This window comes from Delphinus delphis, chromosome 3 (genome assembly GCF_949987515.2).
Source record: "Delphinus delphis chromosome 3, mDelDel1.2, whole genome shotgun sequence".
In the NCBI taxonomy this organism is placed as follows: domain Eukaryota; kingdom Metazoa; phylum Chordata; class Mammalia; order Artiodactyla; family Delphinidae; genus Delphinus; species Delphinus delphis.
Window position 1 is genome coordinate 89,082,689 of NC_082685.1, and position 10,728 is coordinate 89,093,416.

At 38.2% G+C, this 10,728-nt stretch overlaps 1 pseudogene; it reads left to right on the forward strand.

The window, feature by feature from the left end:
- The first annotated feature begins 5,274 nt into the window (after positions 1 to 5,274).
- On the forward strand, positions 5,275 to 8,930 carry LOC132422427 (dematin pseudogene; annotated as a pseudogene).
- The last annotated feature ends 1,798 nt before the right edge of the window (positions 8,931 to 10,728 follow it).

A 10,728-nucleotide genomic window follows, 5' to 3' on the forward strand; every position in this document is an offset into this window, starting at 1 on the left:
CCTGACACACCTGTAAAGTCTTCTAATTTTTGTGAAATGTTGTCTTCAATCGACTCTTCTGTAGAAGCAAAGGAGCATTCTCCAGCACTGTGAGTTTCATTTTCACTTTCCATATCAGAATCAATCACTAAAGTTTTTGTCTTTTTATTGGTCTAACAGTCACATCGTCTGAATCAGAACTATGTTCTGAAGAACTATCACCTTCTGAGACACTAGTATATGTGTCGCTCAGATAATCAGATAAAGTATCTGCATAAAATTCACCAAAAAATTTTTCTTCACTCAAAATTTTGCAATGTGTCATTTTTGAAAATTTTTCGTTTATAACATACACAAGGTTGAAACAAAAACCTAATGGAGCAGAATGCAAATGATAATGACAATCATAAGTTGTATAATGAACCTTTGATCAATTGTAAGCTCTAACAACTTCGCACAGTGATGTTAATTGTAGCACTCTCTATAAACGTATTGATAACATCTCCAGTCAATAGCGTTTGGGTAACAAAAGACATACTAATATGTCTCCAGTCAATAATGTGTTAATAAAGGAAATTAAAGATGATTCAAAGAAATGGAAAGGTAGCCCATACTCTTGGACTGGAAGACTTAATATTGTTAAAATGGCAATACTTCCCAAAGGAATATACAGATTTAATGTGACCCCTATCAAATTACCCATGACATTTTTCACAGAACTAGAACAAATAATACTAACATTTATATGGAACCATAAAAGATCCAGAATTGCCAAAGCAATTCTGAGGAAAAAGAACAAAGCAGGACGCATAACCCTTCCAGACTTCAGACAATACTACAAAGCTACAGTAATCAAAGCAGTGTGGTATTGGCACATAAACAGATATACGGAACAATGGAACAGAAGAGAGAGCCCAGAAGTAAACCAACATACCTATGGTCAATTATTCTTCGACAAAGGAGGCAATATAAAATGGGAAAAAGACAGTCTCTTCAGCAAATGGTGCTGGAAAGGTTGGACAGCTGCATATAAATCAATGAAGTTAGAACACACCCTCACACCATGTACAAAAGTAAATTCAAAATGGCTTAAAGAATTAATTATAAGACACCATAAAACTTCTAGAAGAGAACATAGGCAACACATTCTCTAATATAAATCGTACCAATGTTTTCTTAGGTCAGTCTCCCAAGGCAACAGAAATAAGAACAAAAATCAACAAATGGGACCTAATCAAACTTACAAGCTTTTGCATAGCAAAGGAAGCCACAAACAAAATGAAAAGACAACCTATGGAACAAGAGAAAATATTTGCATATGATGTGATGAACAAGGGTTTAATTTCCAAAGTATACGAACAGCTCATACAACTCAACAACAACAACAAAATACCCAATCAAAAAATGTGCAGAGGACCTAAATAGACATTTCTCCAAAGAAGACATATGGATGACCAATAGGTACATGAAAAGGTGCTCAACTTCACTAATTATTAGAGAAATGCAAATTAAAATTACAGTGAGGTGCCACCTTACACAAGTCAGAATGGCCATCATTAAAAAGTCTACAAATAACAAATGCTGGAGAGGGTGTGGAGAAAAGGGAACCCTCTTATGCTACTGGTGGGAATGTAAGTTGGTGCAGCCATTATGGAAAACAGTATGGAGATTCCTCAGAAAACTAAAAATAGAATTACCAGGTGATCCAGCAATTATCTGGGCAAAACCGTAATTCAAAAATATACATGCATCCCTATGTTCATAGCAGCACTATTCACAATGACCAAGACATGGAAACAACCTAAATGTTCATTGACAAATAAATAGATAAGGAAGATGTGTACATACTACTCAGCCATAAGAAAGAACAAAATAATGCCATTTGCAGCAACATGGATGCAACTAGGGATTATCATACTAAGTGAAGCAAGACAGAAAGAGAAAGACAAATACCATATGATACCACTTATATGTGGAATCTAAAATATGACACAAATGAACCTATCTATGAAGCAGAAACAGACTCACAGACATTGAGAACAGACTTGCAGTTGCCAAGGGGGAGGGGTGGTGAAGGAGGGATGGATTGGGAGTTTGTGGTTAGTAGATGCAAACTATTACATATAGAATGGATGGACAACAAGGTGTTACTGTATAGCACAGGGAACTATATTCAATGTCCTGGGATAAACCATAATGGAAAAGAATAAACAAGAATGTGTGTGTGTGCATATATATACACACACACACATATATATGTATAACTGAGTCACTCTGCTGTACAGAAGAAATTAACACAACATTGTAAATAAACTATACTTCAATAAAAAAATTAAAATAAAAGGATTCAAATTCCAATGCAAAAAAAACAAAACAAAACAAAAAATAACATTTTCCCCATGTGCTTCCCTGAATACTTTAGGAAATCCTGTCCAGAATTAAGATTGATGTAAGAGAAATCTGAAGCTCTCTTGTATATTATCCCTAAAAGCTGATGAGTCCAAAAACCACAATTTGGTTTCTTTTATTTCTAAACAACTTACTAATACCCATAACTTATTTCTTTTTTAATATAAATACATTGGCCAAATCTTTTAATGGACTGTAGCTAGAAAAAGAGACCGTAGCTGCTTACTGGTAAGATTTACACCTATAGTTTAAAATTCATGCTATCTGGGTGAACACTGGGACCTAATAAACAACTCCATATACCTATTAAACAGAAATTTTAGCAGGGGTCTAGTACAGGTTCTTGAAGGAGCCATTAACAGTAGTACCCTCAGGTCTCACATTAATGGTAAGTAAAATAATTCCCAGGTGAGAAATGATGCTATTAAAACTAGGTTGGGAAAATGGAGGCACAAGTAATTGGTTAGCCATTTCCTTCTTCTCCTTTTTTTCGTTTCTTTTTTTTTGTAACATCTTAATTATAAGGTCTTCTTCTTTCCTCCCCAATGTCTTGGTGTTAAGGACTTTCAAATTGTATTAAAACTCGCAGCTGATTTAGGAAGAGCTAGAATTTCTATGCTTAAATTACTGATTCTAACCCAGAAGTCATATTGCAGCAGGGGAACATAACACAGTTACCTGGGAACTTTTCAAACTAAGTACAGTCCCCAACACATACCTCATGCAATGGAAATCTTCCTATATCTGCTATTTGCCATTAAAACCACTACAAAGTAAGCCATTGCTTCTGATGGTAGTGGATCAAATTTCTAAGGTGTGAGAATTATTTATGTATTAACTAAGAGATTGAGAAACACCTTTGCATCAACTAAGAGTTTAATTATGCAGTAATTCAATAAACGTTTTTTGAGCAACTACTACCTGCCCAGCACCTAGCCTCTAGGAATACAACAGTGTGGAAAATAGACACAGTATTAAATAAGCCAGCAAGTTCAGCATGGAGAGAACTATGATAGGTATAAAACAGAGCATTATGGGACTATGCAGAAAGAATACTAACCCAGTCTTAGTGAGTTAAGGGAAAATGTCCAGTGGAATTGGAATCCGTATTGAAACATAAACGATGAAACGACTTAGGCAAAAAGGAAGAGAATAAAGTTCCCAACAGAGGCAACAGTCTATATTAATGCCCAGTGGTGGGAAATTATATCATGTTTCAAGAACTAAAGAAATCCAGAATGACCACAGTATAGAATTAAAGTGGAAGAAAGGGAAAGTAGATTGAGCAGTACAGAGATAAAAGATGAGGGTAGAGAAGTAAAGAGGGGTCAGATCAAGGGTGCTTTAAGCCATGTAAACATGTTTGAATTCTATCAAGAGAACACAGAAGAACAGATGAATATTTTAAGCAGGAGAGAGACCTAAGTTTTTCCTTGAGAAAGAAAACTGACTGCAATGCGCAGAACATACGAGGGGGGGAGGGTCTAGAATCATGGAAACAGGTTAATATTCAAACTTGTTTTGTGTTTACTTCTGAATAAAAGTTCAACTAAGTATAAAACAATCAGAACTCTCTGGCTAACCACTGATTATTCTGTGAATTATCTAGTTAAAACACAGTGTCTTAACGATTATACTTAATAATTGCACTGTTTATAATCTAAGTTGTTTACTATCTGAGGTTTAACACTCAGAGAGTCGATTAAATTGGGTAACTCCTCTCTTGGATGGGAGCAGTAACCTTCAGTGGAATGCTAACTACCTCTGAGAATGATGCTTAACTCAGAATTTCTTTGCCATAGGAGTAATTGATTTTAGGCTGGGTGAACTGTTTCTTAATACATATGCCCACAGGGAGAATGTCATTTTAATAAGATGCTTCTATAAGCCACACCCTACTTAAAACAGAAGGTTTCCCCTTTGTCTTCATAAGCAAAAACTGAAGGAGCCCTGTTTGTCCTTAAGTAAACAACTGGAAGGTAATGTAATACTGAGTTGGTGGTCTGCAAAGTATCTCTTTGCCAATTCAGCTATCCAAGTTTTGCTTTTGTTTTTAACTATAGCTTTCCTAGAAAATACATCTACGTTTAACCTTATTGAATACCACTAATTTGACCTAAATCTGCTTGTACTGGTCTTTCAGCTGTTCTCTTGATTTCATGATCCACTGGTTTGCTCTGCTACCACTATGACACAACTAAAATAAAAGTATCCAAATAATTGGAAATTGTGGAGGGGAGGTAATAAAATAAACAATGTCATCTCAGAGATCAAGGTAAAAGATGGAGTCTTTAAAAAATATAAAATCATTGATTCATCTAAGCAGTCAAATTCTGATGCTGAGTCACAGACTTGACCCAAGAGAGTATAAGCACTAAGGATTGCTCAAGACTATCAACTGAATTGTGGGGAAAACTGCTTATAAATCTATTTCTATTCATGTTTATATAACAGTCCTTTAAAAATTTTAATTGTAGTGTATGTTTGCTAACTCAGAAAATTATATTAATATCATATATTGTGTTAAATTTATTTATAAATACAAGTGTCCATCTATTTGGGACTAAACTGCCTATATAATACTGTTAATGTTATATAATCAAATTTACCATTCATTGTTCTTACTATGTGGCACCTAGTTTACAAAACCCCACAGACAGCCTATTTTATGGGAATTTACATTCAATTCAAAAACAGTTGCTTTAAACTTATCTAGTCGTGGCTGGTATTATAGTCCTTTAAAAGTAATTTCCACAAATTTTAATCTCTCTCAAACTGCTGAGGATAACCTGGCTTATTTTATATGGTACACAAATAAACATTTTGTGCATTTATTTTAATGGCACTGGAAATACAGAGCTAGCACACAAGCTAACACACAAATCAATGGACAATCACATGCTGGGCACAAGGACTTGGCTGCAATCCCCCAGGACAAGGCCATCTTGGACATGGGGTGGCCTAACCTCACAATCTACAAGCCCCACTTTACCTTCCCTCATGGAACACGTGGAGCTGCCCAGAAGCCAGGAGCTCACTGTCACTCAAATCTACACCCCCTACCATCTCCATCACCCTGGAGGTGTGGGCAGAGAGCTGGTTTCCTGACAACTCTCAGATTTTAGCCCCAAGAACCAGCCTCTACCATTTCCATCATCCCAAGACCACCTGCCCAGATTCCAACATCTACAAGAAGTTACTCATCTACAAACAGAGAGAGTTCATGGGAGGCAGCCCTCAGAGCAAGGCTTTCATTGAGGAACTCATCACTGAGTCACCCAAGTTCCCTGTATCCCAGCCTCCTGACTCCAACCAGATGGCCAAGATCGAAACTGACTACTGGTCTGCCTCCCATGACTCTTCATTGTGGAGACAGAATGGAGGAAGCAGAAGGCATCTCAGGGACCTCCCTAGTGGTGCAGTGGTTAAGAATCCACCTGCCAATGCAGGGGACATGGGTTCGATCCCACATGCCATGGAGCAACTAAGCCTGTGTGCCATAACTACTGAGACTGCACTCTAGAGCCTGCAAGCCACAACTACTGAGACCATGTGCCACAACTACTGAAGCCCACATGCCTAGAGCCTGTGCTCCACAAGAGAAGTCACCGCAAAGAGAAGCACGCACACCGCAACGAAGAGTAGCGCCCGCTCATCCCAACTAGAGGAAGCCTGTGCAGCAACAAAGACCCAATGCAGCCAAAAATAAATAAATAAATGATTTTTAAAAAATTAATAAATAAATAAAGTGTTTTGTTTTGTTTTAAAAAGGCATCTCACAGGGAGGCAGACGAAGAGAAGGAAGGGGAGGGCGATGGTGACTCCAGAGAAGAAATGGCACTCAAGGAGGCGTCAGAGAGAGAAACTCAGTAAGGTGATGTCCAAGTTGGGAAAGATGGTCTTGAAAGAAGAGATGGAAAAGTCATTGCCTATCCAGAGAGAACCAGTCCCTACTGGACTGGACACCCTTTCATACTTCCTTACACCATGGAAAGTCTAATTGTTCTCTCTCTGCCTATGGCAGGACAACCCTGAGCTTACTATACTTCTCAGACTTCAGCCCATGGGGAGTGAGAATGGAAGCTCACACCTTGCTGATCTGTCCCTATGAAATGCTGGTGGCGACCAGTAAGGGGCAAACGAAGTTGCCTCCAGGCTTGACAGGCATTTGTCAGCCAAGGACTTCTCAAGGGTATTTTCCATGTCTTCTGTAGCCCTGGGGTGTGGGACATGGACTTCCTTCCCCACAATGAGGGAGCAGTCCTTTCTCTCATCCCTGGTCCTCACTGGATGGGGCAAACCCAGCCTGGACTCAAGCACACACAGCGTAAATGTTTGTGACCTCTCCCTGCCTCCATCCCCACATGAAGGTTCCCAGAAGAAATTAAGGAAAAATAAATATGGCACTTAAGAGGTCAGACCTGTCAGCTGTCTTGACCAAAGGGTGGGTAGAACCCCCAGCCCTGGAAGGAGGAGGGTGAGAGTGGGAAGCAGCCAGGCAGGCAGGGAAAGCTCCAGGATCCCGTGTGTATCCAAGCACTCCTCCTCACTTCACCTTTTACAGCTCCCCCATCACCCTGACCTCCAGCCTCTTTGACTCTAGCAAAAGCAGGCTCCAGCTCAGGGAGATCTCAAACAGGGAGGCCGCCCTGCCCTCTATCTAGTTCACCTTGTCCTCTACTTGCGACCCCCAAGCTTCAAAGACTCTTGCTCCAAACCTGTGGCTTCCCCTAAAACCTTGGCTTAGAGTGGAGATGTCACCAGAACAAAATTCTTGACCACCATCAGCCTCCAGGCAAAGTCAGCTAGAACTCTACCTTCTAGTACCAACCCAAGTCCTGGGCAGAACCCAGGCCTTCAAACTCCCTTGGATGCGATCAAGAGGCCAGGCTACAGGAGCATTTCTGAATGTCCTGGCTACCAGGTCCTGCTCCTACCCATACCTAAAGAATGTAATTTCTTGGAGCACCACCCCCCCACACTGCATTTCTCACCTAACTCTCTGCCCTACCTTAATCATACTCCCAGCTTTTCCTCTTTACAAATACATATTTATATATAATTTTTATATATAGATGTAAATAGGTATAGATATATCTGTCTATCTCTGGGTCTGGGTTTTATTGCCCAGAGCCTGGGCACGATGCATGCGATAATGCTGGGGAGGGGGGGACTCTGCTTGGAATTAAAGGTTCCATTGGGTCCCCCCCCCAAAAAAGATACATGTATATAAATTTCATTACGTGAACATTCTATTATTGCCAATATTTAAGTGAAAGTAAAATAAGACCCATTGAGAAAGGGTGGAGTTGAAATGTGTGTGTGCGTAAAGAGAGAGAGACAGAGACAGAGATAGGGAATCCAAGTATAAGTGATACGCAGAAAAGGCAAAAATATGAAGGTAGCTTTTTTCCTGCCTTCAGACTTTAACTGAAACATCAACTCATCCTAAGTCTTGAGCCTGCTGGCCTTTGGACTGGAACTATATATTCTCAGCTCTCCTGGGTCTCCAGCTGGCCGAATCACCCTGCAGATCTTGGAACTCGCTAGCCTCCATAATCATGAGCCTGTTCCTCAATTCTTATAATAAACATCTTTCTAGAAAGAAAGATAAGCAAAAATGTCGGAAACAGATGTTGTATTGTGCCATTATGCGTGAATGTGCACGCAAGGGTGCACACACACGCACACACGCACACACACACACACATTCTGTTTCTCTACAGTACCCCAACTGAGACACTGTTATATAAGAGGACTGAGGACAATATCTCCATTCTAACATGAGGACCAAGAGAGCAGTTCATGCTTCATATGTTATCTGGTGATGGAAACAACATAAAAAAAAATAGTTATCTCCCAGCATAACGATGCATTTGATAACACCTGCACATTTTTATAAAATGCTTACCTGAAAAAAAATTATTATTAAGGTTAGCCAAAAGTTAAGTGAGTCTCATTAATAATTGTATTTTTAATTTGCTCCTCACCAAATGATTTATTTTCATGTGCTTCTAATCGTGAGAGTGCACTTTAATATAGCTATAGAGTGTAGCCCTGAAGAGATGGCCCATTTACCATTGTGCAGTAATATAAAAGCAACGGCAGCTAGTCATACAGGTGTTTTCAATTTCCATCATACATGGTATACAGCCCTTGGTTCAGTGGATAATCCAACTGTAAACAGTGACTCATTGTTAACAACTCTGGGAAATAGGATTAACAATTTCTAATTTCAAAGTAAACCTATTTCATTTTTGTCCTGCAAATAAAAACAATGTGTTCAGAGATTTAGCTTTTCAGATTTCAGAGCTTCCCAGAAACAAAAATGTTGGAAACAAATTTTTTATTGTACCAATGCCATTATTGGAAACCATTGAGTATATGTTCTTAATAGCTTTTTAACAGTTCGGTACCAAAATAATGATGATGATGATGATGACGATGACGACGATGACTACGACGATGATGATAGTAATAATAAAAATAAATTGAAGTTCAATCAGATGAAACAAAATTTTTTTGAATTGAAAAAAATTTAGTTGAATCTCTGAAAACTAAAACTCTTGTAAGTATCTACTACTCAATGTAATCAGGAGAAAAATAAAAAGCTTACTTAATATTAGAAAACTTAGTTTCCAAAACGAAAGTTTTAGGTGAAATTTTAGGAATCCGGTGTGCCTTAGAACACAGTTAAATTGAATCAATAATCTTGTAATTTTTGTGACTTGTTTATTATACCATTCTAAAACCTATTTTCCTCTACCTTATCTGTGAACTCCTTTAGTAGAATATTGCCTCAATTGAAATCTATACCTCTACACTGAGTTATAGACTCTTCTCAACTCCCCATTCCAAAGAATAGAGGATGGTGGCTTTATTCTGCTTTTACAATACAGAAGTGTCACTGTGTAAGGCCATAGGGTCTCTGTCAATAACACTCATGCCTGGCTTTTAAAAAATGTTCATGCTTGAACCCTACACTCAGGGATTTCTCTAACTGGTTTGAAACTGCTAATCTGTGTTTTTTAAGCTCTCCAGATATTTACATATTATACAGCTATAGTGGGAAACACTAGCCTGGATTAACTAAGGAAAGGCTACTTCAAAAGGAAGCGTGAGGCTTTGTAACTGGGAATTAGACCCACAATATTTATTGTCCAAGTTTGTAGCAAGAAAATTGTACTGAATCCAAAGGGCGAATATGATCAATCAAGAGACAGAATAAAGTTAGTGGACAGGAAAGTCAATATTGCAGACTGGAGGTTTTTTGTGGAACAGTTTTTATGACTTGTGATCATTAGCAGAAAGTAGGTTCAGGAGATAACTTGAATAACCCATTCCAAGCTGAAAAAACTAAGAGTAAATATCTTCCTAGCTCCTTCTGTGTGAAACTTGACTACCTGTCTAGCCAAAGAAATTATACTATCCTAACAGTGCCAGTTACATTTTTTCCATTGAAGTCATTAATCATCGACCAACTTGTTCACATCATTCTGAGATGGGTAAATAACTCTCTAATGTGAGATTAGAGAAGGTCTGTGTCATTTATAAGTTTATGGTAGAAAGAAGTTAAAAATCAGAGCTCCACGTTCATGACTGACCAATTCTACTCACCTTTAAAATCCCACTCACCTTACAAATTTGTAAAGTATTTTTACATATCTACTCTCGGTGGATTTTGGAAGCCACTAGAATTCATTCATTCATCAGTCTTTTATTCTGTATTAGCTATATTTGGTAGGTACTACGCAAGGCACTCGACACTCAGAAAAAGATATAATCCTTGTCCTCAGAGATCTGACATTCTCATAAACTAGATAAAAGTTCTGCAGCTATTAAAATATATTTACAATACTGCATAATTAGTGATATGTTGGAAGATAAGACCAAGGTGCGTGGAGGACAAGAACAAAAGAATTTAACAACTGTGGTTGAGAGTGGATTGCTGAAGACCATCAAAATGCTTTTGAAAGGAAATTATATTTATAGTAATTCTTGAAGCAAAGAAGAAGAGGGTTAAGTCCCTATAATGCAAAGCCACAGAAAACTCAAAGAACATCATTATGGTATGGTCCAAAGAGGAGCGGCATGTAGGGAATGATGTGGGGAAAATAGGACAAGACTAAAAGATGGCCTTTTCTTTTATACCCAAAATAGTTTGAATTCTATCTTGAAGGTAATGGAAAATAATTTGAAGAAATCACACAAGAGTGTGAACAATCAGATATTTAAGAATTAAAAGAAGCTAAATGAGAGGCAGAAACATTAGCTATAAGACTATTAAAATAATAACAGCTGAAAATTATGCTGGACAGAGCTAAGATAGCTAAGATAGAG